The sequence below is a fragment of the Lygodium microphyllum genome, chromosome 8 (genome assembly GCF_053477565.2).
Source record: "Lygodium microphyllum isolate KBCC chromosome 8, Lygodium_microphyllum_v1.1.10, whole genome shotgun sequence".
NCBI classification, from domain to species: Eukaryota; Viridiplantae; Streptophyta; class Polypodiopsida; order Schizaeales; family Lygodiaceae; genus Lygodium; species Lygodium microphyllum.
The window spans coordinates 160,815,467-160,830,848 of NC_141142.1; positions in this window are offsets into that span (position 1 = coordinate 160,815,467).

Sequence of the window (15,382 nt, forward strand, 5' to 3'; positions counted from 1 at the left end):
CATTAAACTGAAAATACAAGAAATAGATAGTTTAACCAAGAAACCATAGCCAAGGTGGCTAGGCATGAAATGATATTACCAATGTTGGCTGAGAATCAAAATGATCAATGGCTGCAGCATTGTATGCACCCCAAGCTATGGTGGCCAAGAGTATTCACCCTCTTAGATGGTGGGAGGGTGAGACCTCAAACATGTAATGTTGTAAAATGGCAAAAAGATGCTAGGCTAGTTACAACTTAGCCTTTTATACTTAGCCCTAGCATGCTAAATATTGGCTAAGGCATTTCTTAAGGAGTCCACCTTATAAAACATGTAAGATACCACGTGAGTTCAAAAGAAAGGGTATTATATTTAGTAAAGTTTACAGGATTATATTTACAAAAGGGATTTTTAAATTACAATTTGAAAAAAATTCATAAGTTTGGTAAAGTAAAAGGGGTCATTTTAAGGCCTTATAGCATGTAAAGAAAGGGTATTACTTAATATCCTTTGAACACACATTATATAAATGCTTTCTTATAGGTGGACTCCCCGGGAGACATTTAGGCACTATTATTCTATTACATCATCCAATCATATCGCAAATTCGAGGTCATTTGCCCCTCCATTTGGCTCAAAACCACTTGTAGGATAGTGTTGAATGTGTTGGAGTGAAGCTTTTTTTTTACAAGCTATAAGCTAAGTATGATTAAAAGAAGCAAATCATCAAAAAACATCAAGAGGGCAGGAGGACTTTTTTTCGACACCCCTCCATTTCATTAAAATTTTGAGTTTTGCAACTATTCAAATCAGGCATTCTCCTCCTGCCATGGATTCCTTCACCTCTTTGCTTCAAATTGCTCCAAACCATGTGTGATTTGATGCATTGTATGAAAAGTTCATATTTTAGTCTTTCTCTCATCTCTTTATCTTGCCATAAGCATTGTTCATATAAGCTAAGAGGATGAGGGAAAATGGGTGCCGGTTCATGATGAGATGCAAGGAATGAAACAAGGAAGCACAAATGAGGTGTTAGCGATTGTAAAAGAGTGTTAATGGATTCTTGTTTTCGAAATACAATGGGATGCATATGCAATTTATAGAGTAAGTGGACTTTTATTGAATTTTATGATGAATCTTTCGTTCTTATTATGAAAAATGATTGAAAATATTTGATTATGCTTGAATATATTTGAAATTATAGAATAATCCATAATTTTCAACAATTCACGTAATGGAGCTCAAAATCGTAAAACTCATAATGTGAGATCTAGTAGAAATATGATAATTTCATGGATTTTTATGGTTCAAATGATATATATTTTTAATAAAAAATTATAATAAATTGGTGATTAATATTACAATAAATTATTAAAATCATAATATATATTTTTGATAAAAATTTATAATAAATTAGATATATGTGTGCGGATATATGGTGAAGGTAGGGCATGGAAATTTGCCTCAGCCTACCCTATGTTTATGCAAAAGTGTGTGTTTATCACTTTTTTACATGAGAAAATGACATGAAACACCCTTTTAAACTAGTGCACAATTGCAAGACCTAAACGATAGTGAAAAATGGTTGTGAAAAGTTAAGTATCAATCGAATTCTAATTTCCATGCATATCATGATATATAAGACTCGTTTTATTTAAGTTTAAAGGGACAATAGCACCAATTAGTCTAATATTATTTCTAAGCAACAACATACCAATGCATAAGAAAGAAAATCATTAAAAGAATATTTTTCACATGACACACTAGCTAATTTGTGGTTAATTTGTTTGAGTACTATATGGAACTATACCTTGCATTTGCATTCTTATATATGTTATCAAGAAAGGGAAAGTTTCATGGATGCATTGCGATTGGTTGCTAAAAGTATTGGCCAATGATGAGAGTGTAAGGATCCCTGAGTTTAGGATAGTACAATTTTCTTTGGGGACTCTTATGTGAGGAAAAAAAAAAAGCTCCTAAAATGCTTCATAAAAAGAGTGGGAAATGTTATGATTTTGTTTTATATTTAAGACAGCACATCCTAGGGTCAATCCGTGAGATGTAAGAGAGCGATAGGAGCCGCAACAATCAGCTCGGGGGTGCTCTATATATGTGTGCAATGAGGTGTTAGTCACCTATATGTGTGGGATACTCCTTTTGTTGGAGTTGAGAAGGGAAAAAATCACTAGACTACAAATCGATACAAACACATTATTTATTTAGAGTAGTATATAGCCTCTAGTCGCTCTTGGCCATGAGGCCATGAGGGTGGTTTGGTAAGCATAGCAATCTAGCTAGAACCCTAGAGCCAATGTCAGGCCCATTTTTGGTCCAAATAGGTGGTGCATTTACTAGGAGCCATTGATAAGTGGCGGTTTTCGATTCTTGGTTAATGGGGACCAATTGTTCAATGTATGCCGAAGGGTATTGAAATAGATCTGTTATTTTCCAATAGACACTGTTAAGAAAGTCCAACGTCAAGAAAGATATGAAAGGGCTAGACAGAGAGTTGAGCTACTTAGGAGATATTCTCCTAAGTGTAGTAGTATGATATCCTTGAGAAAGAGAGGTCTTGTTGACCCTATTATCCTAACCAGTTTATTAGGGGAAGGGAGAAGCTCTAGCATGTCTTTTATCCTCCCACAAGTCAACCAAATTCAAGTGGGGGTGTAGTCCCACCAATACAAACCCCTATAGTGAATCTAGTCATCGCTATGGTGCAACCCTTTGCAATACCTACAGAAACATCAAATTTGCCATCCTTAGGTTTCCCTCTACCCATCTTTAATGGATTAGTAGAGAAAGATGCGGAGCTCCACATTAGTGAGTTCCAGAAATTAATGTTCAATTATCAAATTCAGGATGAAGGACATCTCATTATGTTTTTCAACATGAATCTAAAAGGAAGAGTTGCAATGTGGTATCATGGCTTGAAAGCTAGGACCATAACCATGATTGACTTATTCTTTATTCTTAAACATGGTTTAGGTTTTTCCATTATAATATTTGTTTGTCTTGTAGATGTCTATCCCTCTAATCTTGAGGAATGGCAACCAGTGGAGTCTATTGTTGATATGTTATACATGGTTCAATTGGAGAATAAATGTATAGAGGCACAAAGAAGACAGAGCTTGCAAAGAATGGAATATTATTTTATGACCATTCTTATGTTATTCCTATGCGGCGTTGCCATTGGGGATCAATAAACCTCCTTCCTTTGCCAGATTTTTCAAGCTTTGAGTGGCCTTTGCCAAGTCCAGCTACTAGTGAGGGCTATAGATGTAAGATATTTTATGAGATTCAGAAAGCATTAAAATCTAATATCTCAAGTAGGCTAAGCAAAGTTACTTTGTTTATGCCTATTAATATATTTATTGATTTCCTCTCTAATTCGGAGATAAGAATAACAAAAACCATGCTTTCAGTGAAGAGACTAGCATATGGTCATGTCGTACAATTTGTTGATGAAGGATGGGATACAAGAACAGAAGGAAAAATTATATGTAAGATAGATCAAGACTATAGCTTGTAAATATATGATTTCTACTAAAATTTTATCCTTAGCTTTTACTATAGTCAATGGCATTTTGTTGATAGTAGTCTAGTTGCTTTAGACTATAATCTTGATGATTTCAGCAAAGATTCTATAGTGGATCTTGATATTTGGTTCAACAAGAATATTATTGCAATCTTGAAGATCAGAAAATCATGTACGATACATCAAGTGAGGATGGATTTACAAAATGAAGACATTGAACTACCATGCTCCTTTGTATTCCAACTTGACAAGAAACAAGTAAGTTTTCACATCATATTATATCTACTTAGATGTATATCAAGATCTCACTTCCTAACTAACAAACATTTGTAATTTATTTTTTGTAGATATCGAAGAGGAGAGAAAAGAATATACACTACAAGGACATTCAAGAAAAGATATCTTTACTGTCAATATAAAATATATGTACAAATTTTGTAGCAGATGTCTATCTGCCATCTCTATGAGATATACAAGGGCTGAAGGGCAAATTTCTATATATGAAGGCTTACAAGGCGATATGGCAAAGCTATTTCTTTTTTTGAGAACTATCCTTTCTAGGAGTCCTTTGCCTTTCTTTGATGCCTTGGATATAGAAGGTGTGGGTAAAGGTGTTGAAGCTGTGGCTTCACCTTCCCTGGTTATAAGCACCACGTCTCCTTCATTGTGTAAATCCCCACCAATCTTTGTTGTTGGTTGTATACAATTGACCATTATATACTTCAAGAGCTTTGCTCTGACATCCCAAACATGCTCAGATGCATAGCAATCCTTCGAAAACTATCACACATTTATAGGAAAAATAGTTTTAGTTCATTATTGTTCTTACAATAGACTATATTTATCATCATTAAGATAAACAAAGTTAACCATTCTTCTAGCATTTGCAATCACCCTCCAGCCACCACAAGAATGGCTATCAACCTGATGAGGACACTACAACCACCAACACAAAGTAAAACTATTAAATTTACGGATGGTAGTTCATAGAATAAACTTATGTTTCAATTATTTTAATCAATAACTTACCACAACTTGTCTATATTGCATTGTTGCAAGCAAATCAGACGGCATAGGGGGCCTTTTCTCTAGCTCTTTAATTAATCTTTTTGCACCTATATATATAAAATATATTGAAATTTAGAGTACTTACAAAAAAAAAAGAATTGAAATATCAAGGAGCCCTTGGATAATATAACTTACAATTTAGCATTTCCATGGCTTCCTTTCATAGAGTTGATTAAAAAACATTGCTTATCCACACAGTCTATTGCAATCAAGCTCCAATGAGAACTGAAAGCAATCATATCTCCAAAAATTAGTAGGATAAAATCTCAAAAACTCTAATAGAATATTGAATCACTTACTTTTCATTATATGGAATTATAAGGAGCTCCAAAGTATCGAAGTCAATCAGATTGGACCACTGCTCAACAAAACTTGTATCAAGCTCATTCCTCATAAAGAATGAGATAGATGGATCAAGAACCTCAATTTTTGTTGCATATTCAAAGGAAACTCGTGCATTACACACCTAGAAAAGGCATAGAAATAGTGAGTATAAAAAAGAAAAAACTTATTGTTAAAAAAATATCAAAAAGTAGAAGTAATTATGGGTGGATATACCTTAGGCTAGCAAGAATAATACTGTCATTTATTTCTCTTTTTTTATCCTTAAGAATCTAAAAACATGCAGCATTAAAGGAGATAATCTCAGTTCTTTTGCCTAAGTCACTAGGTAAGAAAGAAAACACATTGAATCCTTTTGGATTAGCTGCTTCAAGAAGGGTGGCCAGCTCATTTTCAAAGGGCTCTAGTTGCTCTGCTTCCCTTTCTTTAGCCCTTTGCCTCCTATACTCTCTCCATTTATCTGCCTGTTCCTCTTTAGCTTTCTCATCTTTTTCATGTTGCCTTGTATCCCTCTCATGGGTGAAATCCTCAACCTTGGGACCAGAATCATCTTTCTTTCTCCTAGCTGGGGGCACATTAAGGATATTAAATGTCTTCTCATTCAGTGAGGGGAACTGGCTCAAGGACCTTTGAAAATCTATATCTTAGCCTCCTAAGAATTACCATGTCCTTGTCCATGAGTGTGAGCCTATGAGCATGAGTAGCACAAATATAGGCATCTTGAAAAAACTCAACTAAAAAATCCTATGTGGCTTCTTGTATACAAATAAGGGCTGTTCTTGTCTATCTGAAACTATCCAAACTATATTTGTCACAAATCTCCTTGACAAGCCTTTGAAAAGATAGCTTTGGAATTGCATTGTTAAGAGCCTTTATTGCCTTCCTAATCTCCCTTAGGCACCTGACATTTTGAGAAAACTTTCTCTTTGGCTTTGACTTTCTAGAGAGCTTCTAAGGCTTTGAAGATTGATGAATCTTTGATGTTAAACCCCTAGGATCAATCTTCTCCTTCCTTGTTGTTGCTTTAGTCCTAGCCATCTGCCAAAAAAAGACATGTTACTTCTTGTCCAGTGTTTCCAGTGAAATGCGAGTTTCAGAAGAGAGACCTCCTTGCAGCATGTTATTTTCGCATTTCACCAGACAACACATAAATAGCAAAACAATCAATAAAACTAAGAAAAATAAAACATTAACCTAAGGAATGCCATAACAATAACCTACAATCTCTACACCATTAAAGCCATAGAAGCAATGTTATAAAACATTAGGGAAAAATAATTGTTTATAGTGCTCATAGGCTCATAATGTTATAAAACATTAGGGAAAAGTGCAGAAAACCATACCTTGTTTGGCGCTTTGCTAGAAAACGTCTGTTTAAAACCAATTTTGTGAATAACTCTAGTGAAACGCGAATACATTCTTCACAACCACAGTTCGAAGACCCTGCTACATGACCATAAAAATATGAAACAAATTTGGCCGTTGTTTCCCTTTATTGGGGGACTTTTCTAAAAATTGATGGTACATGCATTACTTGGCGATGTGTTAAGTGAAACACGTGCAACGTATTCTGAGTCCTGAGACTGTTATTCCCAAAAAAAGGGAGTGTGCATGTCTTCTGAGATATTTGATACAGTGTGTTAAGTGAGACACGTGTGCACGTATTCTGAGGTATTTCATGTGTGTGAAAATATTAGAAATTTCATTGAAATTTGCAGTCGCCTTTATTTTTCCATCATTACATTAACTTTTTCGTTGGAACTATCAACACACGTTTGACAATCAATATAAAAGCTTTTCGAAATCATCTTCTCCGATATTGTCTTTCTTTCTCCCGAAATTTTGCTTCAATTTGCCTCAAGGTCCTTGCTTCCTGTTTGAAGAGTAGTTCTGATAGGTAACAAAATTTTGTTATTACAAGTATCTGAACAAAATCTCATTGATTAGTATAGAAAGAATTTTTAATCACACTTGAAAAATTACAGATGTCATGTGCTTTGTGTCTTTCAAAAGGAGCATGGCACTTCTAGAAAGGATTTTATTATAAATTTATGTGTTTTAATAGACTTAATTCACAATTCATGTTTTTCTTCTTATTCTACACCTATTGACCGATGAAACACGAAATAATGTCTCTGGTTAGTGATGTGTTGCTAACTGTTGCGTTTCGCCGGTGAAATGTTGAAATAACTCTTGTTTTCAAGTAGTGTCCGGTGAAATGCGAGTTCTTCACCGGCTTTTGCCTCTGGACACCTGTTTTTGCGTTTCACCGGTCACTTAAAAAATTTTCTCCTTTTTCGATCTTTTGTCTTGTGAAACGCGATTTTGGGGCCTCTTTCCATGGTTCTATCGCGTTTGATTGGACATTGTTGCCATTCTGCTTTGTTTGCAGGGCCAAATCTTTTGTTGGTCAAGATGATAAAGAGAAATCTATCTTTGGAAGGAATGGATGAGGAGAAGCTAATGGAGACTTCTGATGATAGACTCCTTGATTTCTTACATACAATTGGAGATTCTTCCAAGTTTAGCTATATCAGGGAAACTTTCAATGTTCCTTTTGATTTGAAAGAGTTATTGGAGGATCTTGAAGATAAACTTAAGGAGTACATATATTTTTATGATAGACATGTGCAAGGTTTAGAAGTCAATGGATTTGTTCATTATAGTGATGTCATGGGAGCCACCAGTACAACCAGATCAACTTGGCTAGGTAGGTTCAATCTCATTGATGAGGAATTCATGAAGAGAGAAACATGTTGCCCTTTCCACAGGTATCAACACCAATGCCTTCTGATCCACAAGGACATTGGATTTATTGTGTATCTTTAGTACATGGAAAATTCTTCTCCAGATATAGCCCAACAGGGAAAGCTAGAGGATATGGCAAGTATGGATAAGGAGGTCGAAGAAGAGGAGGAGATGTTCCAATAAGTTATTGAGAATCAACTTGTCTAAGGTTTTGATGTAGGTTTGTTTAAGAGTGACAATATCACAATGGTGGAAGAAAAGGAGATCGAGCCAAGTGCACAGGTTGATGAAGAAGGTCCTCTTGCATGTGTTCCAACATTTCCCACTTATCTTATCAACAAGAAGAGATATGTGTTGCTAAATGATATTCAACATCTTTTTGATCTTAGAGAAGATTATTGCTTAGCAATCCCTGCAAGTTGGTGCCAAAATGACATGAATTTTATAGGTTATGAACAAGAACCACTAGCAAGTCTTGATGTTGAGGGAGAGAATTTCCAAGACAGCTCTATAGCCTTACATACATGTGTTAATCAGATCGTAGAATACAAAAAGGAGGGGCTACCTATAGAAGAAGAGTTCTTGCAGGTCGAGAAGAGACTTTGTATTGATGATATAGCATATGAAGAGAGATTGAAGTCTCCATCAGATGAGAAACCCAAGAGTTCAATAAATCTTTATGATGATAGTCTTCTCGAAGAAGACGAACACCCTAAGGTATGAAATATAATTCGAAGTTACCCATTGAGTTTATGTTAGACTTTATTATGCATTATAGATAAATATCTTATATCTTATACTGTTGTGGTTTGTTGTGTAGATTGAGATTGAAGATCTCGACAACTTTCTTGGAAGGGCCAAGGGCTCTAGGCCAATGAATCTTGGGAAAAATCAAAGCCTTGGCCATTATATTGGAAACTTAAACAATAAAACAATTGTAATATATCATAGTAGATTGTCAAGCTCTCCAAGTCTACCAATGATGGCTTTGAGAGCTATCTTAAAGGTAATTGGATCTCAAGTTTTTAGCAAAGGTTTGGACAAGATCATTTTAGTGGAGAAGGAAGAAGCCATAAGAGTTTTTGGCTTCATGCCTGGATACAGTGGATCTAGAGCTGGATATTTTAGAGTTCTTGACTCCTACTTGCTCTCTTATGTAGGAGATAGTAAGAATTTGAAGCTTATTCCAGGCTATCGGAAACAAGAGTTTTTGAAATATAGAGGTCTTATTGAGTGGGATGAAACAAAAGATTCCTCTAGAGGCCCTGTCGAACTACCTGAAACCAAGGACTCCTCTGAAGGCCCTGTTGAGGTGCCTGAAACTAAGGACTCCTCTGGAGGCCCTGCCGAGGTGCTTGAAACTAAGGACTCTTCTGCAACACAATCAGACTAGAAGATGCCAAAGATCAAGGGTTTCTTGAAACCCATCTTTTCCCAACTCTTTGTTTGGTTTGTAACCATTCTATAAATCTTTGCTTTGCGCAAGAATTTAAATATCTATATTTTCTTCTTTGGGTAAAAATTTGTATAGTCCTTGCTAAAGATGATGTATTGCTTGATGTGGTTGTATCTTTAAGCTTGAATTTATGCCAGATTTGGCGATAGAACCATTGAAATACCTCTAATAAACTGTTGGCTTTGTTTCTTCCACCTCCATGTCTTGTGTGTCTGAAATATTTTGTTCTTGCTTGATAATGTGATTTTTCCATACCTTGGTTGACTAGATAGATAGAGATCCATATTGTTTAATAAAGTATGGAGCATGGTTGTATAAAATATGCTGCATAGTCAACAAATAAAGAAATTCATTAAAAAATATTATATGAGTTCGACAATGAAGAAATAGACATATACAAACTTCTTACCATATAGTGAGTAAAGTGTTGATCACCCCAAGCTTCTGTCATCGCCTTTTTGAAAAGGTTCAATTGGTTTTTAAAGTCTTTGAGATCATCATCATTTCATTCAGTCTTATCACAATAAAAAAACACTTTGTCTAGTGTTTCCCAAACTTTAGCTTTTCTATTCGGAGCTTGTCCATTATCAGTGTGATCCTTAACTGCATTATTTAGGGATTTCCACTGATTAAATTTAATAGTTGAGCCACCATTTCTCGAGTTTATCTTGACAAGTCTCCCATGAAAGCCTAGAAACCTTCTAGCCTTCACTCCACTAATAGATGGTTTTTTTGGGACACAATTATCATCCTTAGACTTTTGAAGATCTGGTTCAATAACAACATTGCCACCATGCAAACCAATTGCAGAGAGAACTTTTTCAACCTTTGTTATAGCATCTGTTTTAGTTGATAATGGCTTCAGCTTCCATGCAAATCCTATATAGAGATGAACAAGCTTTTCAATTATCCTGCAAAGTGCATGAAGTGTACAAATATGGGCATTCACTAAAGGAATGTCCAAGACTGGTTTAAACTGTGGATCCTTATTGTGCCTAGAGGGAGATCTATTTCAATTGCTTGAGTTTAACTCTGCAGCTAGCGACATGCAGTATAAGCAAGGAGATCTCGAGTTGGCTCCCTTTGATACATTATACATACATTTGAGTGTCTTTAGGTCACCAGCTATGTGCCACTCAATCCTGTAGTTCCCAAATCCTTCAACAAATAGCTCTTCTCCTGCTTGTTGCCTTTGAATAACATTAGGTATTGATGTTTGATGAAAAACCCAATATAATATATCAAAATTCTCAATATCTACCTCAAATGCTCCTAGCCACCGGATGTTATATTCAGATTGAACACTAAATGATGTTGAGTGATTGCAATGACCTGATGAAAGTGCTCTATTCATCAAGGTGATAGAGATTCTCTCCAATTTTGTACATTTCAAAATCTCACTTTCATCAAGTTTAATCACAAATCTAGCCACTCCTTATGTCTCTGCTACTAATAAGTCATAAAATTTGATCATTAAGCATTGTAGGGTGGGCAAGTCAAGGAAAATATTGTTAAATTCATTGAACGTAACCTCCTTTTTCTTGCCCTTGAAGGTAGCCTTGATATGAAAAGGCTCACCTAGAATCCCCATCACTTTGCAATTAACTCTCTATTTGATAGTCCTAACCAGAAATGGCTTTGGAAGTATGCAATTGCATACCTATTCTTGCTTCATATTTGATTGTAAAAGCTGGAAAAGTTTCATATCAGCATCTCAACTGATACCAATACTATCTAGTGTCTTCTGTACTAACTCAGAATCCAAAGAATGATCCTTTACAAACGACTCCAAGCATTGTTTCTTTGCTTTTTTAATTTTCTTCTTCTCCAAAATATCCCTTGAAACTACTGAAGGAAGAAGATGATAATAAAGCTGAGCTGCTTTTAAAGAATCTCTTTCACTTGCATTTGATTGTAGAAGATATCTAAGCAAAATTAACATCACAAATCAATGCAAGTAATTTAAATAAAGCCATATTTAAGATTTTCCAAGTGAAAAAAAATATACATTGTTGCTTGGATTCTTTTACCACAGCCTCCTCCTCCTCCTTTGAGATTCTCAATATTTTTAAGAGCTCTTTGTAGATTTCGAAGGCCTAATAAAGTTTTCTTTTGTTAATAAGCTTTGATACGCTTTTCCAATGAATGAATTTTTTGTTGACAATCCTCTAGCTTTTGCAACAACTCTATATTGTGTTTCATCAAAATATGATTCTCTAGTCCAAGGATATTCTTTTTTGCAACAAGGTTAAGTCTATAACCTAAAAATCCATTGTAGCCATCACCAATAAACTTCATTAATGATGAGCTATTATAGAAAGGAGGAGTGCTATTTCTGTTAAGATATTTGGGATATAGCTTTCCATCTAACCAAAGATCAATATTCTTCTTTCCTTCAAACCTCGGTATATGTTTCATAGACTCTGTAATCGTGATTGATTTTGTTCTCTTTCTTATTGGTTCATGCTCGCTATCCAACTCAATATGAAGATGATAGAGAGGTCTTTTATGAGAGCTACAGAAATCATTGGATGATTGATCCATATCTGAGTTACAGAGATCATTGGGTGATTGATCCATAGCTAAGGATATGATTAGAAGCAAGAACGAAAACAAAGAAGAGACTACTAAGGAGGAGAAAAAAAGAAGAGAGAAATGATGGAGGGAGGCAATTGAGTATCCACCAAAATTCAAATTGAATATTAGTTTTCACTTTAATGAGGAGAGGTAAGATCTTCATTATGACAACCTTTTCCAACTTTATGGCGACCTAGATTTCTAGGTTTGATGTGACCACGAGAATATCACAACAATGACTTATTAACGAATTTTGATATTTTAACTTACCAAAATATAAACCTTTTAAAAATTCTATAAAATGATTTTATTTCTTAAATTTTTTTCTCTCTCTAGGATCTCTTACAGGGCATTTTCAAGACCTCAAAACTCCCCTAATGACATCAACAAATTTGTGATTGCTTTGACCATTTTTGAGGCCTTTCTAGGAGCTTCTCATCCTCATCCAGCAGTCTAAATTCCAATGTCGGCATGAATATTGTTAGAATATCAAGATCCCGTTACTCTTCAATCAGTCTATCTTTATGTGTGTGACCGACATTAGCTGGATACAGTTGTACACATATGTGACAGTCAATAAGTCGGTGTAGTTAGTGACTTAACCACAGTTAGTCTTGGTTAGTCATACCTATGTGTGTAAGTCTCTTTTAGTTAGTATGATGGAAGAATAATGAAAGAAGAAAAACAATGAGCTGAGGCTGATCTTTCGCTCCACTCTGTCTCTCTCCCTCTTTTCCAACATGGTATCATAGCTTGAATGCCTGAAGCCTGAAGGCTTGGCAATGGCCATTTGGCATCAAGACATCAGATCTGAAGAAAATGTCATCAAAGGAGATTGTGCTTGCATCCTATTTTTTTGCAGAAGCTATATCTTGCTACAGAAATGGTTTTTGGAGAAATGGCACGCGGTTCTGGACCGCTTCCACGTGGTCTACAACTTTGCAAAAGGAAGTTTTTTCAAATTTCTCATTGATTTTGAGATATTCAGTATAGACCTGTGCAGACTGAATGTTTAGTGCAGTAAATAGCAGGTGATTCCAGGGCACTTGTGGCTTTCATCCTAATAATGTATATACCCTTATTATCATGCATTTGAGCATGATATTGAAGTATTAAATACTCAAATTTGGAGCTTATTTGTAGGCTGAAAATAGTGAACTGGTTGCTGTCCTAAATTTGAACACAATATACCTATAGGGTTGAAGTATTTGTGATGCTTATTTGCTAGTGACAAATGCTTGGATCATACCACTTGAGTGGTAGATGTTTTTTGGGATATTGTGAGTGCTGAAAGTGATGTGCCTCATAGCGGAATAGGCCTTAGGTCTACAAGTCCTAAAATAAAAACCTTCCCATCCATCTATCCATTGACAATATGATTGTGTTAGCAACTCAAGAGCATATGCCATAGCTAGTAGAGCAGATGGGGATAGACATATTCCCAAAGATTGACCTTAGATGCATTGAGTGTGGCATCACTCATATGTATCATGACTGTCCAACACAAAAGGCAATACCTCCTGCATATCTTAGGGTCAAACTAACTACCAAGCAAGAGCTCATGATTGAAGCTCTCATTGACAAAGGTTCTGATTACAACATCATGACTTATGATGTATGGATTGTGATTGGTCAACCTAAACTAGTCCCAACAAATGCAATCATCAAACCTTATGGAAAATCATCTTATTCCCTCCTAGGGGGATGCAAGATTCTTCAAACTATAGAGACTAGGAGCTTGCCCATTATTTTCTATGTGCTTCCAAATCGAGAAGATATGGGCAAGTAAGTCCTACTTGGAAGACATTTCAAGCATGGAACCAAGTGCAATGTGGACTATGTGGCACATTACATATAGTTAAGCTTACCAAATATCCAAATTTGCATTGGTTTTTGCAAAGGGAACCTTATCTCTTCTTTAAAGATGAGCAAGCAACCTATCTTAGAGTCAAACCACAAACATAGGATAGAAGGCCAAATAATTCTTAAGGAGCTACTCAAGCCACATGCAAACAAGAGAGAACCACTTAGTGTAAATCCTTGGGTAGCAAAGTAAAGCCCAAGGTGGCAAGGACCACTGCAATAGCTTCTCAAGCTATTAGAAAGAGAAATTCATCTAGAAGGAATAGGAGACCTAGGGCATATAATTAAAAGCATCACTGATGAAGAGGCAACACAAAGCCATGATGGGTTCCCAAAGCACTACTATGTGCTAAAAGGTTTTATGTGGGAAATATTTGGCTGTCAAAACCACCCGCAAAGCTACCTCCACTAATCATTTCCCAAGGTCCATTAAAATCCAAAAGCAAGAGAAAGAGACCCAAACGTAGATCTAGGTCAAGTACTAAGATACTTGCAGAGATACAAATTGACACCAAGCAGCTAGTTCCTGATATACCCATATCCACAATTCTAGAAGTGCAACAACCTGAAGTAGTCCACAAGAGAAACCTGCAATGACTGAGCAATCACACCAAGTCAAAGCCATCACTACTTGGTGCTGCTACTCATGTTGAAATAGAAATTAGAAGGAAGCTGACTATAGATCCCTCCACTGTTAACAAGCAACAACCCATAGAAGTTGCTAATCCTTTTAAAAAACTAATGTTTCCCAACAACTAAGAACCATCACCGAAGCTAAAATGAAAGATCCAGTAGCATAGCCTAGTACAACTGCTCATTCCACTAAAAAGGATATACAAGGGACAACTAAGAAAATGTCAAAGGATTGGCAATCTCCCTCCATGAGTGTGTCAAAAAGAAATCTAGAAATTCCAAGACCGAGTTTACTATCAATCAATTCGTAGACCCCAGTGCGTAGCCATCTTTGATTGACATGATTGACCAATCCACTACCTCAAAAGTTACTATTTCCAATTTTGAGGTGGAACCCACATAGTCCCAACCCTTGGCTACAACAAAACCTATCATTTTAGCAATCCTCTAGTACTTTAGTCTCACAACATAATACTAACTCTAGCCTAAATAACATAATGAATCCCATGATTCACAAATCTTGTTCTTCTTGGCTAGAAGCTCTAGTGCATTCAAATCCAATTAAGAGATCTCTCATGGAGGCTTTAGAAAATTTGGGGCAACAAAAGGATCAATCCAAGATTACGAGTTTCATGTTGAGATATCGAGCTCCACTCGTGATACGCCAGGGTGACCGTTGTGTATTTATGTCATCGACTTGTCAGTTGCAGACGCGGTTGGTACACCGCCCATGAATAATAGCTACATGATAGCTATCCTTATCTACTCTAGTTCGTGGCTCAGTTAGTATGCCACCTTAGTTAGTTGAGTTTGGTTTGAGACCCATATAGAGGGTTCTTCTATTTCTTTTGTACTTGAGTTCTTTTGGCTTACACAACTAAGAAGAGGAAAACTGTTTTCAGCCTCCACCCTTGTGTGTCTTCCCCCATTGTGCAAGCAAGAAAGCTTCAAGCGAGACTCCTTCCTTCTCTCCCACAATCGTGACATGGTATCAGAGCCTTGTTCGTGGTAAGGAGCTCAAGAAAGCAAGCCAAGCTCGCGGTGTTCTGGTAAGAGGAGCAGTGTTGCTTTCATTTTCTGTTTTGGGAGCAGATCTCTGCAGGTAGCACAGTCGGAAAGTGCAGGAGTGCATTGTCTCAGGTTGAGACGCCCTTCGCGGTGAAGCAAGAGGGCAGTAT